The sequence below is a fragment of the Phyllobates terribilis genome, unplaced genomic scaffold, assembly GCF_046119375.1.
Source record: "Phyllobates terribilis strain yellow unplaced genomic scaffold, ASM4611937v1 Scaffold_5__5_contigs__length_657084704, whole genome shotgun sequence".
Taxonomy (NCBI): domain Eukaryota; kingdom Metazoa; phylum Chordata; class Amphibia; order Anura; family Dendrobatidae; genus Phyllobates; species Phyllobates terribilis.
The window spans coordinates 505,309,762-505,326,970 of record NW_027362765.1 but is presented as its reverse complement, the minus strand read 5'-3'; positions in this window follow the sequence as shown (position 1 = coordinate 505,326,970).

The window sequence follows — 17,209 nt, the reverse complement described above, 5'->3', positions numbered from 1 at the left end:
TCTTTTTTTAATTTTGTGTATAAATAAAAATTTGTTACAGTTATTTATACCTTGCTTCATTTTTATGAAAAACATGTGAAATTGTTAGAAAATGTTGGAGTGTATACCGTATATGTCTTCTTTTTCTTAGTGAAATGTAGGTGATTAAAGGAGTTTATACATATATGTATAAATTCCTTTAATCATAAAATTACCATTATGCATATTACATTAACATTATAAATATATTGTTCTTTTTCTTAGCATATATAAGTATATATATATATATATATAAAAACTCCATTAATCGTCTACTTTTCACTAAGAAAAAGAACAATACATAAATAATGTTAATATATGTGTATATATATATATATATATATATATATATATATATATATATATATATATACAACCAATGACAATGCAGCTTTCATTTAAAAAAATGAAAGGTAAGCAGGGTGGTCCAAAAGTAGGTGGACAGAAAGTGTAATAAGGTTACGCTTAACGAAATTGAAGAAAATCCAGTAATTTTAGATAACATTATGTGGAGTGATGAAGCTTCTTTCAAATTATCCGGCCATATTAACAGACATAATTGTATTTACTGGTATAATGAGAACATGCATTTAACATTAGAACAACCACTAAATGAGCCTGGTGTCAATGTTTGGGGTGGTATTTCAAGTTTAGGTGTTTTAGGACCAATATTTTTTGATGGAACAGTCACAGGAGATAAGTATCTCGAAATTCTAATGAATCAAGTTGTTCCCCAGTTACAGCAACAGCCTAATTCAAATGACCTTTATTTCCAACAAGATGGGGCCCCTCCACATTATTCAAGAGTAGTCCGCGAGTATCTTGATGAAACATTTCTTAATAAATGGATTGGCCGAAGAGGCCCACTTGATTGGCCGGCACGTTCACCAGACTTGACCCCAATGGATTTTTTCTTTTGGGAAGTACTCAAAGACAAAGTATATAGTCGAAAACTAAAAAGTGTCAGTGATTTGAAAAATTACATAAGAGATGCATTTCAAGAAATTACCCAAAGAGACTTGTGCAAAAAAGTTTGTTGAAGCATAAGAGGCGACTTCAAAGCTGTGCAAATTGTAATGGAAAACAGTTTGAGCACCTGCGCTGATAAAATTTAAGGGTTTTTGTATTATTGTTCAGAATAAAATGTAATTGTCAATGTTATGCTTGTGTTAGTAAATATAATTTTATACATAAACCAAAATAAATGTTATTATTTTCGGTCCAACTACTTTTGAACCACCCTGTGTGTATATATATATATATATATATATATATATATATATATATGTGTATGTATGTATGTATGTATATATATATATTACACACACACAAAGTATTACATGAGTTCTGACTTTCTACTTTAGACTCCATTCATTGTAGAGGCTGATACAAGATTTCTTGATTGCTGAGACCATACAAAGTGCTTAGATATTGTTTGCAAGGGTCCTCACAATGAAGAACTTGGAGGTCAACTGCACCTTGCTTTTCCAACATCTTTACAGAGCTAAAGGGATCTCCAGTATTTTAAGAAAATTAGTAAATAGTATAAAATAAAGTAGTAATGTATATTACGTTTACTACTGTACATTTAGAGTCCTAAAAACTGGAGAACCACTTGGAAAGTAAAGTTACAGCATTGTGCTACTTGTTCAATTGTAACAGTTGTTCACTCAGATTTGTAGCTGATTTATCCCTATGCATTACACATGAGGAAATCAGTGTTAAAGAGCCAGAACAAAGCTTGACATACTGCTAATTAAAAAAAACAAAACATTTTTTTTCCACTATGAATTTTTTTCACATCATGTGGATGACTGTTGGTGAACTCTCATCCACATTAAAGGGATTTTCCCACAAAGTTAATTCTAATCCCTAGATCTTGGAATATAAATACATTCCACAATTGGATGTGTGTTAAAAATTTTTTCCTGGCGGGGCCCCATTGGGAGTAGACCAAGGGGGCACATGGTATCACAGCCCAATAAGGCCTGTGTCTTATTGGCCTTCTCTGTTATTAAATTGACGGTGTCTTTATTTATACTATTCTCTTTTCTTCTATTATTTCTGTTCTATTCATTTTGGCTATTGGCTTATTTGCATATGAGATGTTTTTACTTGGTTGTGCTGGTGACTGGGAAGTGCTATGCTATTTCATTGGTGGTTCAGAGGGGTAAGCATAAGCACGAGCATGCACTGATTTTAGCTCTTGGTAGCAGGGCAGAGGTTTTTTCTTACAGATGTTTCTGATTGGACGGTGAAAATCGTCAGGAAGGAGTGTTGCTGATAAATACCTGGTGCTGAATTTCTTTTCAGCAAGTCGGAAGAAAGAAGAGAAAGATCAGTGCCCGCCCTCCCTCCTCTAATTTTTAATGTCATGATGTTTGTTGAAGGGGGGAATATGTCGCCCAGCTATGCTTATTGATTAAAGTTTGATTGATATTTAGTCACGTCAGTTATTTATTGGGTAACCTCATCAATAAACATCGTGGCTTATTCAATCCAAAATTCCGGTGTCTGTGTCATCCTATGTTGGAAGGTGTTCTGGGTATTTGGGATTGGGGCTTGTGATACCATGTGCTGAAATAATCTTATAAATGTGCCCCTGCTGTGTACTGTATAATGGCTGTGTCTGACCGTGCAGGAACATGGTCTGATCATACCACAGCTCCTGGGCAGGGGAGGAAGCAAAAGAGTATACAGACATTATAGCACAGGATCACAGCTGATTCTTTCTTTGAGGTAAAATATTGTTTAAAAACAGGCAGTGAAATGTTTTACCTCACAGAAAGAATCAGCTGTGATCCCCTGCTGTAATGTCTGTATACTCTTTTGCGTCCTCCCCTGCCCAGGAGATGTGGTATGATCAGACCATGTTCCTGCACGGTCAGACACGGCCATTACACAGTACACAGCAGGGGCACATTTATAAGATTATCTCAGCACAGGGACATTTTATTTAAACTCATCCAATTGTGGAAACTATTATTCCAAGATCTATTGATTAAAATGTACTTTGTGAACAACCCCTCTGAGGCTACTAAAATACACAGTAGATTACACTGGTCTTCATCAACTTTGATGTCTGCAGAATAACAGCAGATCTTTGTAAATTATGGTGTGCTGAATCCAAATATCACATCAGTTTACTCCAGTCTGATCCTGTTTTCGCACAAAATGCTGGTCTTGTTTTCAGGCCTACATTCATATTTTGCAATAGAGAGAAACATCTTTTGAAATATTACCAGGTGGATGGAGAGCTTGTCTACTGCATCAATGTTGAAGGACTAAATAAGTCAATGGGATGTGAGTATGTGGGAGAGGAATGGAGGCTCTTTATAGACAGTTCAATAAGTTTAATGAGTGTATTACTCCACAATGGACATAAGTTAGCTTCCATTTCTAATGCTAACTTGGTCCTTATGAAATCCAAAAGGTGAACATGCCTAACAATTAGGAATCTACATAACTATGGATCTTTTGGTTGATAAATAGACCAATATTTTTGTATGATAAAATGTAGGTATTATTTTGTTCTTCTGAACTTTTGTTAATTTTTGTGTAAACAAACTTTTCGTATTTGTAAAAAGTTCTGACCTGATGCATTCAATTCCGACTACACACACTTTGTGCAGAATAATTAGGCATAGAAGTATTTTGACCTTATCATTTTTATAGATATCGATTTTAAAACTCCGCACTGTATAAACGTGAATGCTTATTGGATGAAGCAGATCAGGTGATGTGTATTTGTGTAATGAGTGGGATGTGGCCTAAGGATCAACACCCTTTATCAAGGTGTGTAGAATTATTAGGCAGCTTGTTTTCCCCACGCAAAATGGCCAAAAAAGAAATTTAAACTGATTCTGAAAAGTCAAAACATGTTACAAATCTTACGAAGGGATGCAGCACTCTTGAAATTGCTAAGATATTTGGGTAAAATCACAGAACCATCTAAAGTTCTTATTGTAAATTGTCAACAGGGTTGCAAAAGGATGCAAATTAACTGAAAAAGATTTGAGAAGAATCAAGCATGAAGCGACCAAGAATCCATCATCCTCCAGTGCTGTCATATTCCAGAACTGCAAATTCCCTGTAGTGTCGAGAAGTACAAGGTGTTCAGTGCTCAGAGACATGGCCGAGGTAAGGAAGGCTGAAATCTGATCACCACTGAGCAAGACACAGAAGGAGAAACTTCAAGAGTGGGTCGAGAAATATCTGAAGACAGATTTGTCAAAGCTTTTATGAACTAATGAGAAGAGAGTGACTCTTATCAGACCAGATGGATGGGCCTGTGGCTGGATCAGTAACGGCCACAGACCTCCACTTCCACTCAGTCAGCAGCAAGGTGGAGGTGGGTACTGCTATGTTCTGGTATTATGAAATATGAGTTAGTAGAACATTTTCGGGTTGAAGATGGTCTCAAAATCAACTCCCAAATCTACTGCCAGTTTTTAAAAGACACTTTCTTCAAGCAGTGGTACAGGAAAAAGTCTGTATCTTTCAAGAAAACCATGATCTTTATGCAGGACAATGCTTCATCACAACATCGAAATCTCTGCTGCTTGACTAGACTGCAAAACCCTTAAAGATGAAAGAATTTCTCACCTGATCTAAACCCTGTTGATAACTTGTGGGCTCTTCTTAAACAGAAGATTTATGGTGAAGGAAAAAAGCCCACCCCTCTGAACAGCATCTGCAAGGCTGTGGTTGGTGCTGCCCAAAAAGTTGATCATCAACGGATTAAGAAACTGACAGACTCTATGTATGGATCTTATGACTGTTTCTGAAAAGAAGAGCGGCTGCACAATAATACATGCCCTATAATTCTGTACACACAGATATTCTAAAAAAGACAAAACCTCACGTTTACTTTCTTAAATATTCAGGTTTCTGGTTTATTCACCTCTTGGATTGACCAACAGCACCGTAGTTGATCATCAAAAATACAAATTGCCTAATAATTTTGCACACAGTATATTTGGAATCAGCACCTTCAAACTATGTAAGATCAGCAAAAATAGATAGATAAATAAATAGGTCATCAGAATTTTTTTATGTAGACCAGTGTTAAAATGTAAATGCAGCCCATGTATACAGATGGAATATCTGCAGCATATCTACCACATGTGAACATTCTCTTAATTTTCTCTGTTAAGTTACTTAATTAATTTTTCAAAAATGGGGGGGCTGGCTCATTTATACATACTATACAGTTGTTAGTTATAAGCAAAAACTGGACCCTTGACCTGGTGACATGTTCCCTTTAAAGGAAATGTTTCAACATATTCATGCTGCATAAACCGCAGACCGCATGAATTAGTGACCGACTCCTGCATTACAAATACATGGAAGAAGGGTCCACGAGGACTGGGCTCCAGAACAGGGCTGTGGAGTCGTTAAGCCAAACCTCCGACTCCTCAATTTTCATGACACCGACTCCGACTCCCTCATACATGGCTCATGTTTAAGTGATAAATTTACGGTAGGACACATTTTTCTCAGCTAAAAGTCTAGACCCTTAGATCAGGAATAGGACAGACATTTATAGGACATTTCATAACTTTCCCAAATTCTTATGAAAAAAAATATTCCCCACAAACTGCATTGAACTACTGTACCTAATTTATTATATATTTTAGGAGTTGGAGTTGGTCCATTTTATACCGACTCCACCAAAATGGACACCGACTCTGACTCCACAGCCCTACTCCAGCACCAATGAGAAAATGTTAAAAGATCACTTTTACTATGCAATTCAAAACATGGTGAGAAAAAAGCAAAAAAAAATAAAAAATTGAGAATCCATAAGCTTGCGTGTTTCGGGTTAGAAACTCTCATTCACATCTATAGATCATTAATCTTTTGCTTTTTCTCACCATGTTTTTAATTGCACAGTCAAGTTATCTTTTAACATTTTCTCATTGGTGCTGGAACCCAGTCCAAATGGACCTTTCTTCCTTTTCTGACCTGGATACCAGCCTGGTGCGTTTCTACACTTCTTGCACCACACCCTGACCAAACATGGTCTACCCGAGTTCCAATGTGAAATTAAGTGGTTTTCCCACCGAATTGTCCTCCCTGGAAGGTGAGCTGATTACTATTTTTTCTCCTTCATTACAGACACATGTATGTTTTACGCTGAAATGCTGTTGTGTTGTAAAGAAAAGCAATAGTTGAAATCATGTCTGGGGGTAAAGTGACTAATCTCTTGGATTATCCCTTCCCAATACACTGATTAGTTGAGACCCATTGGTTTAGCTGAGAGAAGTTAAGGAGATACCAGCGGTGGCAAGCCTCTTTGGACTAGTCTCCTCGTCCCCTGCAGTGCTTTGATGTATTTGTAACATGTTGACATGTCTTTCTAGTAATGAGCTCATATTTATGACAGTGTAAATTTCTCCTGCAATGATTTAGTCGGGCCATTAGGGGTCAGCAAGAAACAAGTAAAGAAAAATCCCAGGGATCTGTAAAAAGCCCGGGAAAAGAGAGATCCAGGAAGTCCTCTGAGAAGGCGACATGAGTCTAAATGCTGAGTGATGTTGGAGAGCTTGTACAGACAACAGCCAGACGGTGTGTCCAAGAAGCAGCTGTGACTTGTGAGTAACTGAGATATGTGACCGGTCACCAACTGTGTAGTCAGTTAGGGAAAGCTAGTTAGTGATTCCGGTAGTGCTGAGAACTGCCTGGTGTATATCATTGCTGATGGACTGATCAGGCTTGATCCAGAGATTGTGAAGGATCTGGTACTCTAAGACTCTGTGCACGTGGATACTACTAAGGAGCCCTGTTGGGAACTAAACTTTGGGACTGAGATTAATTCTAATTCCTGCTTACACCTGGATGTGCTGAAGAGCTTGGTGAGAAGGAGAAGCTGATCAAACCCTGTGGCCAGAGATCAGGGTGTAATTAAAGGTTTAGTTTGTTAACTGTTTGCATATGTGTTAAGTCTGAGGGATTTCTCTTTGCTCTTGGAAGAAGAGAAACTGTACACGGTATAGGCAACGCGTTGGTTAAATATATATGAGTGTTCTCTAAGGGGGAAACAAGGGTACCCAGATCCCATTGTATTAGTGTGGGAGGGGGGTGTAAGATTATATTCCTGGGAGGACCACGTGCCACGTCCGCGGTAACATCCTGGGTAGGCCCTGTACTGAATAAGGGTGGGAGCGGCATAGCCCAGGGGTAGTTTGGCTTATTCCCGCGAGATTGGCACTTGGGCTCTCTCGGGCTGCATAACTTGTATTTTGTGTTAGTGGCTGTTGTGGCCCATATTTTGTAGAATTGTTTAACCCTGTCAATTTTTGTGACCAGTATAAAAAAAGTTATTTGCCACTATACAAGGTTGGAGTCTTTCATAGCAGCGCCGTATTCCTCATACACACTCGACCGGCGTTCCGGTCGTTACATCTTGGCGTAGTCGGCAGGATACGGTGCTCGCCATGAATGGTGACAGTAGCGCGGAAGGAGCTGCCGCGTCCGCTGTAGTACTCCACCCCCCTACAACCGTTGTGACCGGTAGAGACCGGTTAGTTGGTTGCTCTGCAACGGGCGCACTACTTAACCACCTGGCCAAGTTTGGTGGGTATAACTTGCTGTTCAGTGATTGGGTAGGCAGGTTGAAGAATGCCATTACCTTACACGGTGTCAGCTCTCAGCTGCAACCAGAAGTCGCGCTGAATGCTCTGGAGGGGGATGCCCGTAAAGTTGTCTTGTTAAAATCCGAGGATAGGCGAAAGACGGTCGACGACGTCATCCGGATACTAGATCACGTGGCGGGAGCAGGGCAACTAGGAGTACAGTTTTTCGCCCGGACCCAGAGAGACGGAGAAAGCCTGATCCAGTATGCTATAGCGCTGGAGGAATTGCATCAGGAGATCAAAAAGAAGTCGCCTGTAACCGTGGGTACTGAAGCCGATGTCGACAGCATTCTTCGGGATCAGTTAATTGAGGGGATACGGAGTGAGGCGCTAAGGAGTGAATTGTTGCTGAAGGCGCAGAATACCCCTGGTGTCACCTATGCCGAAATACAGGAAGAGGCGGTAGCACGGACTTTGGAAGTGAAGCCTGCTTTGCAGTGGAGTAGCCTGCAAGTGGCTAACACAAGAGAGCAGAGACCAGACCCTGTTCAGGCACAGCTGGCTGCCTTGCAGAAAACCGTAGAAAACCTGACGGAACAGGTACAACAGATGCAAGTTCGGGGGATGCCTCCGATATGCTCAGCCTTGACGAACCCCTCTATTCCCCTTTATGGTCAACCCCCTCTATACCTCAGGAAGGACGCCGACTGCTCCTAGACCTGAGGCATCCGGAGGTAGGGCAAGAAGACCAGTTCAATATTGGCGATGCCGAGAACTGGGGCATATGCAGCGGTACTGCCCGAGGAGTCTGCCAGCTGAAGTCCCGCCATCGGTAAAAGAGAGGCCCTCGCTGTAGTTGGGCATACGGCGAGGCAGGAATGAAAATCAGCGCCCAATGTCTATTCTGAGGATCTGATTGCAGAGAGTCCCACGTTGGATGTGCAGTTTGCAGGAAAGAAGGTGGCGTGCTTGGTGGATACCGGATCGGAGGTGACGACCATGCCGATGGAATTTTTCAAGACGCACTTCGAAGAGACTGTCAAAACGGAGTCGGGACACCTGCTAAGGTTGAAGGCCGCTAATAAGGAAGAAATTCCAGTGACAGGCATCGCTTGGATGAGAGTACAGCTATGCGGCCAGGAGTTGGGAACCAAAGGAGTGGTGCTCGTGAAGACTCAGGCAAGGCCGAATCTCCCGGTGGTTCTGGGAATGAAAATCCTGAGAGAACTGGACTCCCTTTTGTTTGAGCGCGATGGTCCGAGATACTGGAAACGAGCGACACCCCACAAAGCCACTCAGAGGGCCCTGCAACAGGTGGTCCGTTCGTGCGGCATTCAAAAGAGTTCGGCTGAAGGAAGAGCAGTGGGAGCGGTGTATGTCCCACGCGGGTCTGCTGTTGTAATCGCTCCGGGTCAAGAGAAGCTTGTGTTGATGCCGGTAGGGACGGAACAGGGGCCCCAAGAATCAGCCAATTCGGTGGTGGACTGACCGACAGCAACAGGCATTTGATCGGGTCAGGGCCGCCCTTGTACAGGCACCTTTATTGACGTATGCTCGCTTTGACCAACCGTTCACCCTGTACACGGATGGAAGTCTCCATGGTCTGGGAGCTGTGTTAGCCCAAGAACAAGATGGGCGTGATAGGGTCATCGCATATGCTAGCCGGTCTCTACAGGACACCGAGCGAAATCCGGACAATTACAGCTCGTTTAAGCTGGAGATGTTGGCCCTGGTGTGGGCCATGACTGAGAAGTTTGCAGAGTATCTGGCTGGTTCTGAGATTCTCGTGATGACGGACAATAATCCGCTTGCACACTTGGAAAACGCTAAGCTTGGAGCCCTGGAGCAGAGATGGGTAGCTCGGATGTCCAAGTTTAATTACCGGATTCAGTTCCGTTCGAGTAAAGAGAACTCCAATGCTGACGCATTATTACTAGTGACCTGAGGCGCACCCGATCATGGGGTGGATCAAGTCCTCGAGGATACTGAGATCCCAGATTTGAGGCGATTGCCTGTGTTCGTGGACGTGGCACATTCAAGTGGGGTGGCGACACGGGTCGCCACTTTGCGGAGCAAGACTCGTCAAAAGTGGGCTGAGTTACAGGACCAGACTCCGAACTGTCATAAGTAAAGAAATGGCTGAGTCAAAAGTCCTGGCCCGATGGGAGAGCAAGAGCCCGGCTGGGTGCCGAAGGACAAAAGCTGCTAAGGCAGTGGGATGGATTGGTCATAGCGGATGGGATACTGTATCGCTGGATCTACATAGCAGCGGAACTGGGGTACCGTTGGCAGGTAGTAATTCCAGCTTCAGTGGCTCCGGACACTGCCCAGGAAGCTCATACGCGGGGTGCACATTTCGGGCCTGAGAAGACTTATCGTTGGCTGCACCGGTATGTGTACACGCCTGGCTTAGAAGAAGTTGTGAGAGAGATGTGTGGTAGGTGCCAGGCATGTGAGCTGAATAAGTCCCCAGAGCAGAGGGCTCCTGTGGTGGATTATTTGTCAATTGGGTACGCCAGAAGTGGTCATCATTCATGTCTGGTCATGACTGATCACTTTACTAAGTTTGGCGTCGCTGTCCCCACCAAGGATCAGACTGCTAAGTCGGCAGAGGAGGCAATTTGTAAGCATTTCATCCAGGTTTATGGGTGTCCTCAAAGGATACATTCAGATCAAGGTGCTTGCTTCCATGGTCAGCTCATAACGGAGTTGCTACAAGTCTATGGGATTCAGCAATCCCGGACAACGCCCTACCATCCGCAGGGAAATGGGGCCTGTGAACGGTTCAACCGAACCTTGCTCCAGATGCTGAGAACGCTTGAACAGAGGCAGAAGGAGCGATGGACTGAGTTCCTCCCAGAACTTATGTGGGCCTATAACAATCGGGTCCATAGCACCACAGGATTCACTCCGTACGCGATGATGTTCGGTTAGCCTGGGCGAGAGATTGAAGAACTTAGTCTCACTGTACCCGATGAACCAGAATATCATACAGCCAGTGAGTGGGTCCAGGATCATCGCTGAAGGTTGCGTGAAATTCACCTGATAGTAAAAGACCGTGTGCAGGATCATCCCCACCGAGATCGGGGGCCGGTGCACCTAGATGAGTTCCGGGTGGGTGATAAGGTGCTAGTGCGAGTCACGCGTCCGGGAGGGAAGTTGAGCGACAGGTGGGAGGAAACGCCCTACACAGTAGTGGAAAGGGTATTCCCAGGGGGAAGTGTGTACACAGTGGTTCCCGAAGGGTGCATTGGACCCTGTCGCACAATGCACCGGAACTGGCTAAAGAGGTGTATGTCCGACACACCTGCCTGTCACCCTGAGTCACCTGCGCCATCTACGGCAGTTGCACCGAGCAATGTTGAATGCGACTGTTGGGATGACTTCGGGGTGAGACCATCGGAAATACAGAGTCCGATAGCGCAAGTTCCAGGTGTTCCAGACACCGCCCCTGATGTTACTGTTTCATTAGATGCGGTGGACCCTCCATCGTGCTCGGCAGGTACTGGTTTGCGGAGATCGGAGAGGAGCACAGCTGGTGTTCCCCCGATACGATATAATCCTGAGGAGTATGTGTTACATATGAGTGGTATGAAACCATTTGTCGGTACGCCAAATTGTAAGTGGGGTGGAGTGTAACATGTTGACATGTCTTTCTAGTAATGAGCTCATATTTATGACAGTGTAAATTTCTCCCGCAATGACTTAGTCCGGCCATTAGGGGTCAGCAAGAAACAAGTAAAGAAAAAGCCCAGGGATCTGTAAAAAGCCCGGGAAAAACAGATCCAGGAAGTCCTCTGAGAAGGTGACATGCGTCTAAATGCTGAGTGATGTTGGAGAGCTTGTACAGACTACAGCCAGATGGTGTGTCCAAGAAGAAGCTGTGCCTTGTGAGTAACTGAGATATGTGACCGGTCACCAACTGTGTAGTCAGTTAGGGAAAGCTAGTTAGTGATTCCAGTAGTGCTGAGAACTGCCTGGTGTATATCACTGCTGATGGACTGATCAGGCTTGATCCAGAGATTGTGAAGGATCTGGTACTCTAAGACTCTGTGCATGTGGATACTACTAAGGAGCCCTGTTGGGAACTACACTTTGGAACTGAGATTGATTCTAATTCCTGCTTACACCTGGATGTGCTGAAGAGCTTGGTGAGAAGGAGAAGCTGATCAAACCCTGTGGCCAGAGATCAGGGTCTAATTAAAGGTTTAGTTTGTTAACTGTTCGCATATGTATTAAGTCTGAGGGATTTCTCTTTGCTCTTGTAAGAAGAGAAACTGTACACGGTATAGGTAACACGTTGGTTAAATATATATGAGTGTTCTCTAAGGGGGAAACAAGGGTACCCAGATCTCATTGTATTAGTGTGGGAGGGGGGTGTAAGGTTATATTCCTGGGAGGACCACCTGCCACGTCCGCGGTAACATCCTGGGTAGGCCCTGTACTGAATAAGGGTGGGAGCGGCATAGCCCAGGGGTAGTTTGGCTCATTCCCGCGAGATTGGCACTTGGGCTCTCTCGGGTTGCATAACTTGTATTTTGTGTTAGTGGCTGTTGTGGCCCATATTTTGTAGAATTGTTTAACCCTGTCAATTTTTGTGACCAGTATAAAGAAAGTTATTTGCCACTATACAAGGTCGGAGTCATTCATAGCAGCGCCGTATTCCTCATACACACTCGACCGGCGTTCCGGTCGTTACATCTTTCTCTGAAACACTGCATTGTTTCAGAGTGAAATATACATGTGTTCGTTAAAAACATTACCCAAGCTCTGAAGGTATGACCCCCTGTAGTGCCGGCGTCCCTGCCCTCTGCTAGGCAGGGACGCTGCTCCTCTCACCGCTCTGCTCCGTGCCCGGCTTCCTCCCCCCGCTCTGCTGTCAGCGCGCGCTCCGTCCCGGCGTCCTCCTCCTGCTCTGCTCTCAGCGCGCGCTCCTTCCCGGCCCCTGTGCTTAGGGCGCGCGCGCGCTCCCCTCCTCTTAAAGGGGCCGCGCGCGCCGCCCTAAAGAGTCCCCGGCCAATGGCCGGAGGACTTCATCATATATAAGGCACCTCCTCCAAAATGGAGGTGCCCGAGCAATGTTGTTTGCACCTGTGTCTCACCTGTGCTTCAGCCCTCAGGTCCCGTTGCCAGTTACCTGCCAGTTACCTGCCAGTTACCTGCCAGTTTCCTGCCAGTTTCCTGCTAGTTACCTGCCAGTACCTGCCAGTTACCTGCCTGATTCCTGCCTGAATACTTGTTACCTGTCTGCCAGTCTGAGGTCCGACGGTCTGCCTTACTACTCCTGTCAGTCTGTCTAAAGGACCAGCCTGCCCGCTCACCTGGGAGCGCATATCAGCTACCTGCCTGCTTGCCTGAGGTCCGACGGTCTGCCTTACTACTCCGGTCAGTCTGTCTATGGACCAGCTTGCCCGCTCACCTGGGAGCGCTTCTCCGTTATCTGCCTGCTTGCCAGCCCGGAGGCTCCGTTGTCACGTGCTGTGACCACCAGCTACTCCAGACTCTTGCCCGCTCACCTGGGAGCGCATCTCCGTTACCTGCCTGCTTGCCAGCCCGGAGGTCCCGTTGTCACGTGCGGTGACCATCAGCTATTCCAGAGACTCTTGCCCGCTCACCTGGGAGCGCTTCTCCGTTACCTACCTGCCTGCCAGCCCGGAGGTTCCGCCGTCACGTGCCGTGACCACCTGCTATTCCAGAGACTCTCGCTTGCTCACCTGGGAGCACACATCTACCACCTGCCTGCTAGCCTACCCGGAGGCTCTGCCATCACAGGTCGTACCTACCCCTTACCCAGAGACTGCCCTGATCACTTGCCGTAACTCCCTGTCCGTTCACCCAGAGACTGCCACCCGCTCCCTTACAAGGGCCGCCCCCTTGTATAGTAGCTCAGAGGTTCCGCCTCCCGGACCCGTTACAGTCCGCCTCCCGGATCCGTTACAGTTTGCTCGGGCCATGGAACCCGGTGGCACCCAAGCTCCCTCGCTCTCGGACCTCGGTCTTGAACTGTCCCGTCAGAGGTCCCAACAGGAGGCCATCCTGGGTCACCTGCGGAATGTTAATACTCGCCTGAACACTCTGTCTGATCCACCAACAACCTCCGCCAGTGCCATATCTTGCAATCCGGCGGCTCCGCTGCTCACTAATACTATGGTATCCTACCCCGGACCCCGGCTTTCTGCACCTCCTCGCTTCGGAGGCGACCCCGTCCAGGCTCGGGGCTTCTTGAATCAGTGCACCCTGCATTTTGAACTTTTGTCCTACCAGTTTAACTCCGACCGGGCCAAAATTGCCTTCATCATGTCCCATCTCACCGGGGAGGCCCTGGCCTGGCTGAATCCTCTATGGGAGAGAGGAGACCCCCTGGTGTCCAACTTGCCTGCTTTTCTCACGGCTTTCCGGAAAGTCTTCGACGAACCCGGACGGAAGACCTCATCTGCATCATCGTTGCTACGCCTCCGTCAGGGGAGTCTCACCGTGGGCCAATATGCCATACGGTTCCGTACCCTTGCCTCGGAGCTGGCCTGGGATAACGACGCTCTGGTTTCCGTCTTCTGGGAGGGTCTGTCCGGCCGTATTAAAGATGAACTTGCCGGTCGGGACATTCCTACCACTCTCGATGACTTAATAACTCTTGCCACCCGAATTGACCTACGGTTTCAGGAGCGTGCCAAAGAGGTCACCCGTGAGAGAAGGATTCCACGTTTAGCTCCTACTTTCCAGAAACCCGTCATTCCCTCCATCTCTCCCCAGGTACACTCTCCTGAGCCTATGCAGGTCGACCAGACCAAGATGGTCAAAACCCGTCAGGACTCACGCCGTGCCGAGGGGAGCTGCTTCTACTGTGGCAGTAAGGAGCACCGGATCCGTGCCTGCCCGGAGAGGTCGGGAAACGCCTGTGTCTAGGTTCGCTCAGAGAGGTCCACCTAGACAAGAATAAATCCTCTCCATCCCTGCTGTTGTCAGTTTCGATCATCTACGGGGAGAACCGTTATTTCGAACTAGCCCAACTTGACTCTGGAGCAGCCGGGAACCTTATTTCACAGTCCCTGGTTGAGAAATACCGCATCCCCACCAAACCTCTGGCTGTACCCTTGTCTGTCGCTGCCGTGGATGGGGGCCTCTTACCTCGCCCCATTCAACTCATCACCGAATCCATTACCCTGCAGGTGGGAATGCTGCATTCTGAAAGTATCTCCTTTCATGTTCTGCCTGGACTCTCTCACGCCCTCTTGCTAGGTCTGCCCTGGCTCCAGAGACATGCACCCGTGCTAGACTGGCAAACCGGAGAGGTCCTTCGCTGGGGACAAGACTGTCATAAAACCTGCCTGGTTCCCGTCCATCCCGTCCGTCCCTCTCCTACCCCAGCTAATCTACCTGGACTTCCGATTCCTTATTGGTCTTATGCAGATGTCTTTAATAAAAAGGAGGCAGAGACATTACCACCACATAGACCATACGACTGTCCCATCGATCTGCTACCCGGTACTACTCCTCCCCGTGGGCGTATCTATCCTTTATCCGCTGCTGAGACCCGGTCAATGTCCGAATATATTGAGGAGAATCTGGCCAGAGGATTCATCCGGAAATCTACCTCCCCGGCGGGAGCAGGCTTCTTTTTCGTCAAAAAGAAGGACGGCTCTCTCCATCCCTGTATAGACTATAGAGGCCTAAACCTGATCACGGTGAAGAATAAGTACCCCCTTCCGCTCATTCCAGAATTATTTGATCGTCTGAGGGGGGCTAGGATCTTCACCAAACTGGACCTTCGTGGGGCGTACAACCTGGTTCGTATTCGTCAGGGGGATGAATGGAAGACGGCATTCAACACCCGGGACGGCCACTATGAATACCTGGTAATGCCCTTTGGTCTCTGTAACGCTCCTGCCGTCTTTCAAGAGTTGGTCAATGACATCTTCCGGGACCTTCTCTACTCCTGCGTAGTGGTGTACCTGGACGACATCTTGGTCTTCTCTCCGGATCTCCAGACTCACCGGAGGGACGTTCGTCAGGTCCTGCTCAGGCTAAGGCAGAACCATCTCTACGCTAAATTTGAGAAGTGCCTCTTTGAGCAGACCTCGCTTCCGTTTCTGGGCTACATTATCTCTCAGACCGGCCTTCAAATGGATCCTGAGAAACTGTCTGCCATCGAGAAATGGCCCCGACCGGAGGGGTTGAAGGCCATTCAGCGTTTCCTGGGCTTCGCCAACTACTACCGCCTCTTCATACCACACTTCTCTTCCCGGACGGCCCCAATTTCTGCGCTCACCCGTAAAGGTACTAATCCCAAAGAGTGGCCACCCGAAGCAGAGGAGGCCTTTCTTTCCCTTAAACAGGCCTTCTCTTCCGCCCCGGTGCTGCATCGCCCAGATGGCAACAAGCAGTTCTTCCTGGAAGTTGACGCCTCCTCCTCTGGAGCCGGAGCGGTACTTACTCAAAAATCATCTTCCGGGAGGATGGTAACTTGTGGCTTCTTCTCTAAACTCTTCTCCTCCTCTGAGCGCAACTATTCCATAGGAGACCGAGAGTTATTGGCCATCAAACTGGCATTGGAGGAGTGGCGTTACCTGCTCGAGGGGGCTCTTCACCCGGTAATAATTTACACTGACCACAAGAACTTGGCTTACCTCCAGCATGCCCAGAGACTTAACCCGCGCCAAGCCCGGTGGTCCTTGTTTTTTGCTCGTTTTGATTTTGTCCTTCATTTTCGCCCGGCTGACAAAAACGTCAAGGCGGATGCCTTGTCTCGATCCTTTCTGGTGTCTGATCTCGAGGAGGATCCGAAACATATCATCGATCCCGCCAGAGTAATGCAGGTGGCTCCCGTGAGTCTAAATCGTCTTCCTCCTGGTAAGACGTTCGTACCAGTACCTGATCGGGAGAAGATTCTACACTGGGGTCATTCGTCTAAACTAGCTGGCCACGCCGGTCAGAAAAAGACCCTCCAGCTTATTACCCGGCACTACTGGTGGCCTAACCTGCACAAGGATGTAATAGACTTTGTTTCTGCCTGTGTGTCCTGCGCCCGCAACAAAGTTCCGAGACACCTGCCGGCCGGCCGCCTCCTACCTCTGCCAGTACCTGCTGCCCCCTGGCAGCATATAGCGATGGACTTCATTACTGATCTGCCCATCTCTGCCGGTTGTACGGTCATTTGGGTGGTCGCTGACCGCTTCTCCAAGATGGCTCACTTCATTCCACTGCCAGGTCTTCCGTCTGCACCCGAGCTGGCTAAAGACTTTATCCGCCACATCTTCCGTCTTCATGGCCTGCCCCGTCACATCGTGTCGGATCGTGGGGTACAGTTCACTTCCCGTTTCTGGAGAGCCACTTGTAAATTGCTGGACGTCACCCTGGACTTCTCCTCCGCTTACCACCCACAGTCTAATGGTCAAGTGGAGCGGATCAATCAGAACCTGACCAGTTACCTTCGGCACTTCGTTAATGCCCACCATTCTGACTGGGTGGATCTCCTGCCATGGGCCGAATTCTCGTACAACAATCACGAGAGCGAGTCTTCCTCCAAATCCCCGTTTTTTGTAGTCTACGGTCAGCATCCTCGGATCCCGTTTCCCGTCTCCACTTCGGCGGACAATCCGGCTGCGGAATCTCTTGTT